Raw genomic sequence first — 17,809 nt, 5'->3', positions numbered from 1 at the left:
TTTCATAAGCTTCAAAAAATATATTACAGTTTAGGAGCGACGTCTGTAAGCGCGCTTTTGTTATCTTGTCTTCTTAGGGTGATAATCAAAGTTCTGAATTCTGTTACCATGTGTCTTCAAATAATATTCAGAAAATCCCAAAAATAAAAAAAACCCTTGACCCTGATTACCATTACACTATGAAAGTTTTTCATATGTCTAACATTAATAACCTTGTTTCTCATTATTTGTAAGGTGGCTGTTTTAATTACCATGAAAATGTCCAGCTTCTCTTCCAAATAGCTTTAGTGCTTAAGGAATTTGAAAAATTTTTCCTTTGAAAGTCCATTTTTTTTTTTTTACCAAGTGTCTTCTTTCAAATGTAACATTGTTTGAAACTTGGCTAAATTACAATTATTTGCAACCTACCAAATACTTACAGCTCTGATTTCTAGTGAAAGAAGAATATATCAAGATTATTAATGAAAATTCTCTGAAATGGTTCTCTGAATCAATATTAAATATAAAATTACCCATATAGTAGTAAAATATCTTACAAATTCTTTAGCAACTGAATTTCCTTCAAACTGTGTTAACCTGTTAAAAGTATCTTCCAATTACTTGTTCTGATGCTCTGCAATTGTAACTGTTTGTCTCTTGAATGTGAATATCTGATTATTAGAACATTTTTTTTTTCCAAAATACTTCCGAATATGAGATAATATAAGCTTTATAATAGAATATAAACTGGAATAAGGCATATGAAAGTTTATATTAATTTTCTTAAATGAAACTGATATAAGCTTTCATTTTAGAATACAGAAATTTTAAGAATTTCTTAAGATAGAAATGCTATTCCATTAATTTAAGATATGATTTAAAACATAGTGTTCCAAATTCATAATCAGAATTATATTATGATTATCTTTCTTTCTTTAAGAAATTCCAAACATATTCAATAATCTGAATTCTAAAGATTTTGTTTCTGCAGATTAAAAACATTTACTTCTAAATCTAAAATATATTTGAAAATGAGTTCCCAATTAAATAACTTACAAAAGATCAATCAAAAAAATGTTTAAATAGTCGATGTCAAATTAAGTTCTATGCTCACGAGATGCTACAAATAACCTTATTACTTGCTTCTATAAGGCTCGAGATTATTGAAAATGAAATTTAATAGCTTTCTGTTTAATATGTGTAGTTTCTTCCCACAAGATATCTATTTCTTGTTCATATTATATATTTTTTGAATGGATTAGGAATCTTACTCGAAATTATTTTCTTGGTGTCATTTAATAGTCTTAACTTTACTCGTCCATCAATTTAAGTTACAGAGAAAAAAAATTAGACTTATTAGAAGCCCATTTTAATTCTTAAAAATACTGCATTTTACAATAAAACTATAGGTACTGTATTCTAATAATCATATAGTATTTTTTCTGTTAGGCTGAAAATTCCATGATTCGAAAGTTTTATTATAAGCAAATATTGTTTTGAATCACAGAATAGCTTCGTGTTTATCTTGTAACAAACATTATTTTTGATTTTCTTTCTCAGTTTACTGAGGGAAAAAACCTAAATCAAGACTTTAAATACAATGTCAGTGATTGGTTTTATCTATTAGTTACTATTGATTGACTGCTTATTTTATTTTCAGTCCTAGTCAATCATTGTTAAATTGGAATTTATTTTTCATCAATGATTTCTGACTGGCAATACGCAATTTAAATTAAAATTGTAATAACTTTTTATGACTGTATTAAGAATGAATTTTTTATCAAATCTTGTATATCAAAATATAAATCATAAAAGAGAGAAATATAGATAAAAAAATTGAATAAATGGGGTTTGCCACATAAACTTTAAATGAATAGAATAGATATCATTTTTAATCTTTTAAATTTTTAATCTTTTTTTCTTATTATACTAATTCTGACTTAAAAGAGAATATGATGAAAAAAAGCGATTTATATTATAAGTATTTTTATTTAAAAGTAGATTTAAATTAGGGCTTTTTCTGAGATTTCCATGTGCGCACCACTTTTTTTTGTTATATTATTTCTTTGTTGAATTCTTTTATTTCCTTTTATATTCTTGATTGCTCTGACTTTTCAAAAAACGATGTTTATTCATCTTCTTTTTGGTGATTTTTTAGATTCATGAAACCATCTGGCATTAATAACAATGACGCCAATAGCAATGACCTTTTATTTTGTTAAAACAACAACATTTAGATAAACAATTAGTGCAATGATTGTGATTTGACAAAAATAAGTTTGTAACTGCAAATGGCTCCAAAAACTTTGTTCTTTTATACGTTCTTTATTGAGATGCTTTTAATGTGAGTAGGATTTATAGGTGAATAAATTAAAGATAAAACGAATAAACTTGCTAATTATTTACTAATTATTGCAGCTACTTAGTTTTTTCGTCTGCTTTTTTAATGTAAAAACATGATACTGTGTATGATTTTTCAGCTGCTACTAGTCTAGATACTGTCTTTAACGAGAGGCAGCTGTAAATTAAGCCTATTCAGGAATTGTTGACACATTCTGCGATATTTTTAAATCTAGAAAATTCTACGCACTTTCAGTGTTTATTATGCAGAGGTTGTGTGTGAAGTGAGCTCACCTTTCAGACTTTCAGGAAATGAATTCGTGTACAAATAAAGTTTCTTGGCTGAATGCTGAATTATAATGTGTATTTTGGAACTGGGTCATTTATTTTATATGATTCTTGAAATTCCATATTATTATAAGTTTTTAATTTAATTAAATTAAATTTTAATCAAAGGAACAGATTCTGAATTTTAAAAATAATAATAATTTTTATTACTTCACTGTATACATGTATAGAAAGTATATGCATGGAGAGAAAGTATATGAAGAAGAAGCTGTTATACTATCTTCAAAGAATGGATACATCTGAAGGGAGAAAAAAGATACATTAGTGTCACCATTCTGATATTCTCATGCCTGCAAAAAAAATTGTTCATAAGAAATTCGAAAATGTACTATATTTTGATTATGTGCAGATAAAATTAATTTACTAAGAAAGATCATATTTCCACAAATATTTATAGAATTCATTTTAAATTTTAATGTAATTTCTTGTAACATAATTATATAGTAATATAATTAATATGTATTCGTCTTATATTTATTAAGCTTAATGATTTAACTGAGAACTTTGCATTTTGGAAGCAAAAAAACTGTGAAAATTTTTGGAATTAAAAATAATTATATATTTCCGAATATGCGTGCTATTCTTGTGAAAATGCGTGCATGTATTTCCCATAACAAATACAACCAATGCAACTCATTTCTCTGAAACGGAAAGATCTAAAATATTTCTTATTCTTAATCAATTTTTTTGTACAATCAATCTTTTGATACAATAAATTATGTTAAATTACTTTACGATTTCTTTAAATTATAGCTGAATATCCAAGAGTGAAATCTGAAGCTTATTTCCGTGTCAAAGAAATATTTATTTTTTGACATTTATTAGTTGTTAAGTATGAAATCATTTTAGCCATAAGTTGAACGATCGCATGCCATGACTAGTAAGAAATTAAACATTGAGCTACTTACAATATTTGCAAACCATTTCAGTGATCCCCGACAAACTATCTAATAACACGATGTTTTTTTAGCTAAATATTGACAACATCTTGTTAGCATGCACTTAACATCCCCATTATTCTGTTATGAAAACATGCCAATAAATCAAGAACTGTCATAAAATTTCACCAACACGTAATAACGTAGTTTTTTTCCTTTTGGATAATATGATGACATAAATGCCACGTAACTATTATATATATATATATATATATATATATATACTTCTGTACTTTTAATAATTATGAAAACAATAACAAGAACATATAAGAAGAATTAAGCGAAAATCGACATCAGTATTATTTTGAAACAATTTTAATTTATTTTACTTACTTCAATAACTAGCCGATATCCAAACTAGCCGATATTCAATAACTAGCCGATAACCAAATCAAAAATAAATAAAGAAAGCAAAAAAGAAAAAAAATGAAACATTTTATTTCTATTTAATCTAATTCATAATGACAATCCTGGAACCCTTTAATTCTGGAAATTACTTATTCCACTTAAAAACATTTATAAATCCTGCATTTTAAAAATTAAAAATTGTCAACGAATTTTAACTTTCGAAATCATTTAGATCTTTTTTTTGATGTAAGTGAATGATTTTTAAAGCAAATATAATATTTGAAAATGAATTTGAATATCCATATTCTCTCATTTCTTCTTTGCGATACTGTCGCAGTTATAAAAAATAAAGCATTCATGGAAAATATGTAAGACATTGTAAGTAATTGATTAGAATATGAAAGAAATTTGAAAGCACTGATGTGTGGTTTTAATTACTTTAAAATTAAATATAATATTTCCTGCAGTAATTTTGCTGTTGCTACAGTTTGATTTTTGTTCATGTTTTCTTATTTATGCGAAATATAATCGTTCTGTTTTTTTAATCAAACATCAGTAAATTAATACTTATAGAAAGAGTTCTTGTTTATAATGTTTAAAAAGTTACGAAAGGATTTATATTATTATTTGTATTTATATTATTATTTATAGAATTTAGTGAAACTAAATTAATACCAAGAAAGAAGATAGAATATTTTAATACATTATATCCTTCTATAAAAATCCTGTCCCCTTATTTAACTATAAAGTGAAGAGGGAAAAATTATTTTATTCCTTTCTCTAAATTTCTTTCTTTTACAGTTATAAAGCTTTCTCCTTGAATTTAAAAAAATTAATCTTAAAAATTAAAAAAATTATATTGAAAATTAAATGTTGAATTTAATTATTTTATGAAGGAATATGACTTTGCTTTCATCAAATTTAATTTCACAATAAATAATAATAACATTAAAGCTTTATCTTTAAGATTACTTGTAATAAAGATGTTATGTTTGTTGATACTCTAGAAGCAGATCGTTGAAATTAGAATTACCAAATTAGTTACAAACAATTACATTATCTTAAAATTCAAAAAATGTATCTTTTCACATGATACTAATTATTTTCCATAGAGTTTTTTTATATCTTTAATCAATTTTTAAAATAAATATTTTAAAGATATTTTTCAATAAAATTACAAATATGGTAAGAATTCCAAACGAATATTAAACGTATCAAGAACAAAAATTAGAAAAAAAAAAAAAAAAACTGGAAGAACACCAAAATTATTGATAAAAGTCATTACTAAAGTTACGGATGTTTTTTTATAGTTTTTATTTTACAATACTAATTCCTATAGACATTAATACAAAAAAAAATAAAAAAACATACTTCAAACAAAATAGTGAAATAAAACTTCTGTACTTAACACAAATCATTATTATCAAAGCAGACGCAGATTTCAGGCAAGCAAGCATATTTACTTAATTCTGAGAAGAATCTGTAAAGGATCTAAATTTATATTTCAAATATGCTATTAAAATGAAGAAAATAACAAATATTCTATTGTTTTAGGTTAGAAATTAGATTACAATGTTAAAATGTTAGAAATAACACATAACATCCATTTTTTAAAATGAATTTTAAAGTAACTGACTGAAAATAAGAAAAATAGTAAAATGAAAAGAACAGCTTAAGGCTTCTAAAATAATATAAATTATGCATTATGAATATAAATTATGTAAATTTATAGCTTAAAAAGATTTTGATGAAGAAGCAATTAAGACCAATGTTACATAAAATATTTAATTGAAAACTCTAGCGACCATTAACTCTGGCGTTCTAGCTCATCACCGAAAGGGTTAGTAAATAAATAAAATTTAAAAAAATAAATTTCTTACTTCCAGTCCTTGAGTGATAATACTTTAAACTTGATTCGTCCATCTCCATCGTCTGGATCGCAGCAACTGCCTCACTATCATCTGATTCGATTGCATCAACTGCTACATTCTGTGCAAACGATTTTTACATCGTGCAATTTACAGAGAGAATGAAAGAATTAATTTATCATATTTTTAACAGTGATAAAAAAACATACGAAAACTGATGAACTATTGATATGACAATTTCAAAAATAAAAAGCGTTATCTTGATTCTTCTTGAGCGTCCTTCTTGATTTCGAGAAATTTATCAAAATTAATTTGAAAAATTGCATTAAAATGAAATTTTTATCACTGAATGGTTTTTTTTTTTACTTTAAAGTGGCATAAAAATGGTTTTGTGCAATAATCTTCTCCAAAGTTACTGAAGAAAATCTTTACAATTCACCATTACAACGTATTCTGTGAAAAAAAAAACTTTTTTGATGAACGCTAACCACATAATAATATAATTCTAGCTTGAATTCTTCTATTTCTAGGCTGAATAATGACGATAGCTTGTAGAATGTTGTCTTCCGTACATTTTATTTACAAGCATCTAATTGCTCGAATTTCGAAAGGCGCAGTTTACAGAAAACACGCCAATGCATAAATATTATCACGTTTATTAGCACACTTTCGACACATTTTCCCCTTTATTATGTCATTCGAATTCCATGTTTGTTTGTATTGAAATAAGATATCACACTATATATATGGAATATTAGATATTTCTTCAAATTATCATAGCGACAAGAACAACATTAGAATGAAAACTGAGAAAAGAACGTTTTTCTTTATGTCCCTTCTTCGTTTTAAAGAAACAGACATTCAAACCTCTCAATCTGTTTATAGAATTCATCTGGCTCCGGTCTGATATAGATATAGGTGAATCTTATTAAAAAGAGAGAAAAAGAAAAAAATAATAATACATTGACAAAAATTATTTAAAAAAAATATAAATTTTGATAAGGATTCGAATACAAGAATCGAACATAATTGATCATGATTAAAAAGAAGGAAAAATGTATTGACCACAGTGCAATATAAGGAAATTCCAACAATATCGTGTACAAGAAACTAAATAAATAACCATAGCAATATACATAATCGTAATTATTTTTCATGGTTCCTATAAGAAAATAAAATTGAGAAACATTGCATTATTCGATGGAATCAAAGAGCAGGAATGAAATAGTTATGCAAAATAAGATACTAAAGCAGAATTACAGATTACCAGAATAAAATACGGAGAATATGAAAACTATACCACGAAGATATACTGCAAATACAAATCTAAAGGCATATTATTCCGCTCTGAGTTGTGACTTAAACGTCCTTTTTTTCCTTTTGTAATACCAAGAATATATTCAAAAATCGGTTTGCCGCATGTTCTTATCATGTGTCACGTGATCATGAATAACTTAGTTTGGGTTGGAAAGGATTCGTTTGTGCATTAGTTAGAGGATTTTCAAAAGTTCTGGATTTGATGCTAGAAAGATCATTATTTTTTAATCAATCAGCTGAAAATTCTCGTTTATTCTTCCGTCTAGCCAGACTGCATGAAGAATTTATTTCTTAAATGTTGATACGCTTTTGAAGATGATTATATTGAAATATGTGGCACCACCATCTCTTTGAACAATACGATTACGGAGAATGTATAACCAAATAATCCTAAATAGCATTAAATTTACTTTAAAAAACCCAACTTTAATAGAGGTTTTAGAATAATTATTTTTATAGAGCTAGTATTTTCTGATTATATTGGAATGAAAGAGTGTTTATTATTTGAGTAAGCTAACTGTTGTGAAGGAGATTGCATATAATATTTTCTTTGCCAAGTTAGCAGCCCCTGTTTAAAATAGTTTGTTTTTAAGAAAATAAAAAAATATATAACCCGTCCAGTCTCTCTGGTCATCACTCTCGAGGTTGACCAGGATGGAGAGGATATGGGAACGAAATTATATATAATATTTTAGTTGCCCAGTTGGCAGCACCTGTTTAAAATTAGTTTGTTTTTAAGAAAAATAAGATGTCAGTTAATACCTTTCAGTCTAATTTAATACCTGCAACTAACATTATCAATAAAATGTAGAATATCAAATGAGCAATTCATAATAAGAAAACTTCAATCTCATTTTTCATATTTTCAGATGAGTTAAAATATTTTAATTAAAAAATAAGAAATTTGTCTTTCTTCTCAATATTCAAAATATCAAAATAGAGATTATATTTGAACTAAACTAGCGTTAATGCGTAACTGGCTTCAACTTTGCCTGAATTATAAAAATTAGAAAAAAATATTGTGTATAGTACTGAACATAAGTATTCAGTAAAGCAACATAGTACTGAATTAATTGCATATAGTAGTAAGTATATAGTACTGCATTGTAGGTGTATATAGTATTGTGTTACAATAGTGTATAGTATTGTAAAATAGTATTGAAATGAAATTTAAAGTAACTTAATCTGGGATAAAATTTAAAATAAAAGAAAGTTTAACAATGAAAACGTAACTATTTTTTCAATTAAAACTGATACATTTTCTACAAGGAAAGTTTTGGGCAGTCTTTTATAATTCAGTTTTCAATAATTACAAGCATTGATATTTCGCAATCCTTATAACACGTACATCTACTTAGTAACGAGCTATTTTCCATGGAAGCGCAATTTTTTTTTATCATCCTTATATCATGATATCTTATGTCCTAGTTAGGACCGAATTCCTTCGAGATATTTGTCTTTGCCGTCAGTCTTTTATGTGCCTTTCTAGTTGCTTCTCACCTGCGCCAATACAGATAAAATATACATTTGATTGCGTTGAATAATTAAAAGTGGCTGAATCATGCTCATGGACTGCGATTTCGCTGCCTTGCCCCGAGAACAGCTGCTCAAACCTGATATCAGCAACTTTCTTCGGGGCAGATATTCTTGGAAAACATAAGAGTTTTAATGGCATGCCAGGCAATGCTAAATATCTCGCCAGACAGCGAGAGAGAAGCTGCTATGGAAGCAATAAAATTTCTATCGGCAGACTTTTACTATGATTCATATCTGTTGCGAAGTCCTTGGAAGATATACTATTCTGCATCTTTCATATAGTTAGAATTTTTGTGTAAAAATGTGCATGGAATATTGAGCATAGTTAGCATAGTTAATTAAACTATTTATGCGCTAACTGTTTTTAAAATTATTACTATAAATCTCTCTATTATCTTCATATCCTTTTTATCGATATAATTCTGATGAATATATTAAAATAAAGATAAAAATATATAGAAAACGAAATAGCATTATTCAAATTTATTCATTTTTTAATAAAAACATTTCGTCATCATTTTTATCAATTATTTATTAAAATGGCGCATTTTAAACAAAATAATGCTTTTAGACTGACATATTTATATAAGTATCCATCGGCCGTTATGAAAATTAGTTCAAAGGCAACAGCAGGCAACAGTAGTTATAAAGTATATCGCTGAATCTAAAGCTACGAAATTTGACAAATAATTAGTAGTTACTTATTTAATTAGTAATCTACTTAATTAGAAATAAGTGCTCATTAAAAAAAACAAATTTTCTCTCAACAGTTTCAGGGCATTTTATCATAAAAAATTCACTTTCACCTCATTTTAAAATTCATTAAAATTTCCTTTATAGCAATGTTAATATTATTTTCAAGAAATTTATCTTCCAAATTTAATAAATTTTCAAAATTAATATTAAACAAAATTTTATAACATTACTTTTCTTTTATATGGCCACATGCAGTAAAGCAACAGGATTGTGTAAATCGATATAAATTTTTTAATAACTTTCGTGCGACTACTGGAAATCAAATATTTGATCTAATTGATGCTTTAACGCATCTCGCAACTTTGGATGCTTTTTTTAACATAATATTCTTTTTTTAAGCTGGTACTCCTTCCGTAAATTGGGAGATGCAAAAGTAAATGCAATGACCAATTCAATCAAGCCAGTTAAAGAATATCGTTAAATCAAATATAAAGTATTATCATCCTACCTTATTTCAGATTAGAGGTTGAAATCTCAAATATTTTTTTTGTTAAGTATCTACCTAAATAGTATGCAAATAAATTTTATATAAATGAGTCTCTTGTAATGTTTTAAAACTATTCGAATCTTGAAATTTAATATCTTCAAATGTCTGAAATTTAATTCAAATTGCCCGGGAATTCCTATTCCATGTATTAAGTCACTATTTTTAATAATTTGTTTTCTGGTATTTCAAAATGCTTTTTTACAGAAATATTTTCACATTAATCACAATTTACTATGTCATTTCTTAGTAATATTTTTAATAAAGAATCTTGGAAAGACGTAATTGAAAATAAAATATAAATAAAATTATTGAATTATTACTTCAAGTAAATAGACAAAATTTAATTAAATTTAAATTTCAGTATGATCAACTTCGAATCTCACCTAAAAAGTTTTAAAATATAACATTCAGTACTAAAAATATATAGTATTAGCATTTATTCTACATATATGACATTCAATATGACGTAAAGGATTAATCTAATGAAAAAAGCACAATAATAGGATAATTTAGTATTAAAAAGTACTATGTTTTATACATACATCAAGACTTGTAATTCTATAAATGAAGCGCAAGAATTCAATTTTATCCAACATTTGCATTCCCATCTTTTTCCTGCATTTGCAACTTTCTGTTGGCACCCTCAGATGAAGTTTAAATAATTAAGTACCAATGGTCTTCTCGCGATTTAAATTTTCCCGCCATTCATAGTGCTATTCCTCTACTTCCAATAAAAAAATATAAAGGCGAAATAATAATATATTTGAAAGAAAAAGAAAATAGAAAATTTAATTATCCATTTCATAAAATACAATTACCTTTTGTGTCTAAAATTTATATTAGCATATTGTTTTGGAAATAAAAAATCTAAAAAGCAATAATCGCGTTTTTATCATTCCATTAGATTTTTAACTAGTGAAAAAATTTAGAAAGTGCCAAACGATTATTCAAAACTGACATGCGTTTCTGAAAACTATTTCGATATTTTTCGAAATCGATATCATAGGCCTATCTATTAACATGGATAATATATGTTTTTTTATTGAAGATGTAGGATAGCTATATGGTTACTGTGGCAGGTGCTGTAGAAGGAAAACACGATGGCAGATGCGTAATCATTTTGAAGCCGTTATGGCGCCTTCCACATACAATGGGTAATAAATGCAAAAAACAAGGCAATGCACTATCATTCTCGCATTTAACAAGTGGTTTTTGATTTGAATAGGAAATATGCTGAATCATCTGGCAAACAAGCAAATATGGTGAAATTAATGGATTCAGGTTAAAGAATAAATGCACCTTCTAGAATTCGATTTCTGAAATGATTTTTTTTAAATACTTCTATATGCTCAGAACAGCAAAAAAATTAGTATTTAAAAGTATTATTTTAATCAAGAAGATAAAAGTAATTTTTTGTTATTGTTGTGTAAAATACATGATTTTTTTTTAAATTGTTAAATACAAAAAAAATCGAACGCTTATTTATTAGATATTATTAAGGAAATATATCTAAAAAACTAATCGGAAATAAATAAAAATTTCATTAATGCATATCCGGTGTTTCTCAATATATTTTTGAACATTGCCAGACAATCTGACTCAGCAATGCAATGACTAACGTTATCTACAATACTGTATATTTCGAAATGTGTTGTTTCCACCAAATATTCCATAAAAATTACGAATATGATATCTTTTGAAAATGAATTATTGCTTTTAATAGACAATTTTACAAAAAGTTTATATAAATGTATTTTTTATCATTTATTTTCAGTTTTGTCGCAATGAAAATGAAATGGTGATTGTTTCTTAACTATATAAAGGCATCAAACTGTGCATATTAACAAATTAATATTAACTCAATGGAAAATTGTTAAAATTAATTATTAATTTTCATTAGCGAACTAATTCAAATGAAATTTCAAACTTCTAATTATATAATTCTTCAAAAAAAATTACATGTTAAATCATTTTTGTTAGCTCAATTTCTAGTAAAAATTTTTTAACATGTTTAAAAGTTCATTTTTATATAGTTAATATTACTTTACTTTTAAAAATATGGCAGAATGAATTTCAACTTTAAGAACTTTTCCTTAAAATAATTTTATACCCTTTATTAATAAAATTATTATTTCTAAATATTTCAAAGTCTAAGAAAGAATCTAATTCATCTATTTCTGAAAAGTAAAATACCCTTTCATGCTGTAAATAATAAAAAGACGAAAAATTATTTAAAGTAGCATAATCATGTATTATTTTCCCAGCGATTTTTACATAGTATTTACAATATTGTGTATTCTTTATTGTTGTTTTATTATTTCACTTTTAAAATTTTTTCTTTGACTTGTATAAACATAAATACTTTTGAAATTTTATTTAAACATTATCTTTGAAAAGTAATTGAATAATATAAATTGATTGCAATCAATTAATATGAATAATATTTGAAAAATTGAAGAATTAGCGATTGAACTGTTAACTGTTAAACTGAATTAACAAGTAATAAACCATATTATTAAAAATTTAAATAAAAGGTTTTGATTTGCAAAAATAAGTCAGAAAATAAGCTATAAAAACTCAGATTATGACTGACATCTCGTCTTTTTCATCCTTTCGAATTGTTTGTTGGTGTAGTTAGTAATATTTAAGTCAAAATAGATGGGATTAGTAAATATTTGTTTAAGGCTTTCCTTTTTTAAACAGAAAATAACTATTAACTCCTGCTTTTGCAGAAAAAATTTTTTTCATTCGGAAAATTTATTTTTGTTAGTGTGATCTTTCTTATTCATCGTGATTCGTAAGGCACTTTCTTTCGACAATTTTCTTTTTCCTGTTATTTATCTTGCAATGAACTTTTAACAAAATCGATTAAATATAGTTTAATAATATAAAGAAAAGTCAAAGTAACGAGGGGAAGTTTTCAATAATACTATTATTATACGAGCTGCAGTTAACCGGATTGTCAGTTATCAGAATCGCCAAATATCCGAATCATTCTGAGAAAAGGAGAAAGAAATCAGCAAGTGGAATCTTTTTCAGTAAAAAAGAGTAAAGAAGCAAAACATCTAATTTTGATATCTCCAAAGAGTGATTATTTAACATAGAATATAAAATACAAACAGCATTGTTCCAGCAATTATTAAATTATTATGATTTCCTTCCTGAGAAATACATTTGTATTGTTTAACATCCGCATATTTGATTATTCGGACCAAGTCTCAATCCATATAATTGTAATTCTGATATATTCAGGTTCTACACACAGTAATGAAAAGAAACTTTAGTGTTTGAAAATGTAACTGGTAAATATTAACAATAAAAATTTTAATGCAAAAATGATGTAATGTTGTATTAACATCGTGAAAATTTATACAACACAATATTTATATTACATAATTATTAAGTAACTTCTGACTAAAAAAATTTTAAAGTTAACTGCATAAATACAATATAAGAAACATCAACTTTAAAGTTATTCTCCAATATAATGAAATTCAAAAATACTTTTGAAGTAAATATTTTCTTCTAATTTTAATTTTTGTTTGTATTTTCAATTTCTGCTAGTTTAAGGTAGTGGGAAGATTTTCCTTATTTCTTTATACCTTTGTAATCACGTGAACTAATCATTTTTATACAAATTGAATAGTGGTACTGAAATTATTCAAACTGTAATCGTAATCATAAATATCGTAGAAAAAACATTTTTAATGAAACTTGTGCATGTGAAAATTCAACTCACAAAATCAAGAAGTAAGCTATTTGCATTCCTTAACTGAAGGAAAAAATTAGATGTCAAATTTTTCGAACGAAATATATGTCACAAGATGTATACTACTATTTAAATATTAAATAAAATAAGCACTTTTTATGGAACTGAGTAAAATATACATATAAAGACACTTAAGGAGACAATGGCCAAAAACATTAAATTTTATTTTTACCGTTTTCTCACCAAAATATATATTTATATTTAACTAAAATAGTGTTATAAGATATATTGTTCAATAAAACGAATATTTCAAAGGCTTAGAGAAAAATAGCCCATTTTAATTACTTTCTTCAAAATAATATTGTAATTAGATTTAAATATGATTGAAATGTTCCAGATGTCTTATTTTTTGAAAAAATTAAATAGAATTGAAAATAAAGATTCAGGTTAAAATTAAAAGAAAATATGGAATGCATTTTATATTTCGAGTTTTTTTTTTTTTTTTTTTTTGATAATTAAAAAACAATTTTAGTTCCGGAAAACATAAAATTCTTATGAAAAGTCAATAAGTGTGACAAAAATATTTCTAAAAAATTAGCATTTAATGAAATTACAAAATCATATACAGTTTCATTCTAAATAAATTTATATTGGGTAATAAGGAAAAATTAAAGAAAAAATTAAAAAATGAATCGCCTGGAATATTTTGAAATTATACAAAATTACGTATCTTTTAATTTTTTAAAAAATAATATTTCATTTAAAAAAGTTTTTTAAAAAGAAATTTGACGTATTTATAACTTAACACATATGGATAAAAATTGCTTAGCTCTAAGAGAATAATTCGCAAAAATACCTAACAGAGTCCACCGTCCCTTTAATGATACCTTTATTAAGATAAAAAAGGAGAATCCAATAGATTTACCACAAAGTTATTAAATATTAGGCATTTTAGTTTTTGATTATTTGTGAGAGGCGTTTAGAGTATCATTTTTCATTACGTTATAAAAAAAATTCAATCATACATTATATAATGGGGGAAAAGGAGGTTTTAATAGGAATTTAATTTTACAGGAAGATTTAAAATTCATTTTATTTAAAATTCTAAAAAAATGAAAGCGTTTATTCATTAAAAAAATTTATCATAAATGATTAGATGATCATAATGATTAAATATTAATTTTTGAAAAAATGATATTTTCAATGAAATTGATAGTTATAAAACATGAATTGCATTAGCAGTTTGAAAAAGAAGGAAGGAGCATCAAAATTTTGAAACACACATGTTATATAACAGATTATGTCATATGATGTAATAGGCTATATTATCATATAACAGGTTAGCGCTTATGTGATATAACACGTTATATCACATAGGCTCTAATTGTTAGACACAAAATAGGAAAAGATAGTCTATAAATAAATCACTGATTCCAAGAATCTCATATAAATTAGAAAAAAGGTTAGGGTTTTTTTAATCCCCCCCGTTCCCCCTCCCAAAAAAAAGCTTTAGGATGTGTTTCTTTCTTCAAACTGCTAATTGAATTTTGGCTTATATTTATTTTGTAAATAAAGTTATTTGTTATATCGTACCATTTTTATGACAGCTTTAAAAACACCACAACGTAAAATTTGTTTCATCTGTTGAGAATCCAAGATTACTGGTTTGAAATTAAATAATTGCAATTTTTCTATCTGTTGAAGATAATCAGCATATCATCAAGAAACCGCCATTAGTTTATTTCTTTTTTACTTCTATCTATCTTAATATACGTGATTCCTTACTCCGCATATATAATTAAATTGAAAAGTAAATTAGGTTTAGCATATTACATTGAAGAAAATGAGTCTGCATTTGAAACCTCTTCTTCGCCAATAACGGAGTCTTATTTTTGCAGACATTTATAATTTTAGTGTCAAATAAAAAATATGCAAAATACTAAATTTTCTTTATCAAATTCTTTGTGTTTTTGAGTTATCACGTTCCCTTCGAAATAGATAGATAGACCGATAGACACCTCGGATCTAAAATTTTCTTTTGTGATTCTAGTGATAAAATCATTTGTCAAATTCTATTTAACTAGTGAGCTGTGTTTTTAAATAAGCATTATCTTATGCATCGGAACTTGAAGACCAACGAATAGATTTCATTCAAAATTTGATTCAGTTAAAATTTTCGAGAAAAAACTGGTTATTGAATTCTATTTCGATTCTTAAGAACCATGTTTTCAAACAAAAAGGCAATAATACCAAGAATTTTTAAAGAAGTTCTAAAATGTGGACATTTATCAGACACTAGAAGTAAAACTTATTGATTATTTTAATACTTTCTCTTTATTTACTTCATATGCGGAAAGTATTTACAATAAATAAGCTATGTTTAAGAGGAACCTCCAATATATTTAAAAATTAAATATTCAGTTTCTTCAAGTAAAATCTTTCCAGCAGCAATCAAGTTTTAAAATTTTTTCATTAAAAATTGTTTGAAAACTAATGTTGTGATATTTATTTGCCTTTGGGATATTTAGTAAAATTTTTATCCTATGCAAACTTCTCAATTTCAGAAATTGAGAGTAACATATTTACATATAGTAATATAAACATATTAGTCATTACATATAGTCATATATGTAAAAACATATATCATTAGTCATACATAACATATTAGTCATAAGAATATTATCAGGAGTTTCTTATTTACATGGATAATTCAACCATTTACTGCTCCATTTGTTGAGTTCATTTGAGATAAAAATTCTTAATAACGGTTTCTTAATCTGTATTGAGGAATTCGAAGGGAAATTTTTTCTTTTCCGATGGAAAATATTTCAAATAGAAAAAAAATTATATAATGAAAAAGAAACTCGAAACATTTCAAAATCTTACATAATTTTACTGTAGTTAGATAGCATGTTTGTAGAAGTCAAATGTAAACTAGGGTATGTTCTTTAATTTTTGTCAAAAAAATAGCAATTAAGTACAATAAAAATATTTATTTACACTATAAACAATTGCATTTCAATATGCATTCATTAACAAATAAAATTATTTAAAGATAATAATTTAAAATGTAGTCGGGGAACATATTAAATACAAGCAATTTTTTTTTCAAGAATTTGAAATTTTTAAACAAAATAGATAAGAAAAATACCAAGAAAACATCATTTCTAGAATTTTAGAAAGGCAAAATAATATTATGGCCTATTAAATGATTTGCTTATATGTTATACTTGCAACATGTAATTGTATTTCTAAATTTAAAAACTGAAACTGCCATTTACCTGTATTATGATTCAATACCAAAATTCCATAAAGATCTCAAGAATTCTGTAGCTTCTTAGTAAAATAAAACATTAACATGTTTTCAAAAACGAATGCGCCCTTAAGAGAATGTGTCATTAGAGAAAACTGATCAATCAAATAATGGGGCTAAGGCTAGGCTATCAAAATGAATAAGTACAAATTGTTAATTAAAAGAATGTGAAAGATTCTTTTACATTTTTAATTGTTACTTACACAGATTATTATTATATTTGGTTATTTTAAATGAAGTCAGTTTGCTGCATTTGCTATGTACAAGCATTAGAATGTTCGTATAAAATTAATTTAGAATATTCTTAATAAATAATGAGAAAGATCTTAATAAATAAAATCAGAATATTCTTAATGAATAAAATTGAAATGTTCTAAATAAATAAAATCAAGATATTTTCAAAACTTATGTTTAAATTTATTCTCACAAACTTTTAAAGGCTTTTTATCAAAATGAATTACATTATGAATTATATTAAAGACATTTTATTAGAATTCTTAAATTCTATTTTATCAGTTAAGGCAATATAAAATTCATTCAAAGTTTTGTCATTATGCAATGCAACTTATTACAACTCACTCAAATTCGAATAGTCTCCATAATATTAGCATATTATAGTCCTTATGTCACGAACTAAGTTTGATTTTCTTTCCAGTTAAGAAAATTAGTGCACACAAACGGAATTGGAGCGCATACATGACTCAACGACACGTCATTTTGCACAAGGGCTGTCAAATTTTGCACCCAAGGAATGTGTGAAGGATCATTTTTTTCCATAATTAATTTTTCTGGGATTTTGGATCAAGGCGCCTTGAAGAAACCCTGAACAAACAAAGAAGCGAAGATCGGGACACACGACTCTTAGCCCCT

General features: G+C 25.5%; 1 long non-coding RNA gene across 1 annotated transcript; it reads right to left on the bottom strand.

Annotated features, from left to right (window-relative positions):
• Positions 1–2,792: 2,792 nt before the first annotated feature.
• Positions 2,793–17,733, bottom strand: LOC129963596 (uncharacterized). The gene is made up of 3 exons (XR_008783994.1): positions 17,519–17,733; positions 5,834–5,942; positions 2,793–2,906 (listed from the first exon to the last, which is right to left on the bottom strand). It is a non-coding gene; the product is annotated as an uncharacterized LOC129963596 (long non-coding RNA).
• Positions 17,734–17,809: the final 76 nt, after the last annotated feature.

Source organism: Argiope bruennichi, chromosome 3, assembly GCF_947563725.1.
Source record: "Argiope bruennichi chromosome 3, qqArgBrue1.1, whole genome shotgun sequence".
Classification (NCBI taxonomy): domain Eukaryota; kingdom Metazoa; phylum Arthropoda; class Arachnida; order Araneae; family Araneidae; genus Argiope; species Argiope bruennichi.
Note: the sequence above shows the minus strand (reverse complement) of the source record. Positions and strands in the feature narration are given on the sequence as shown.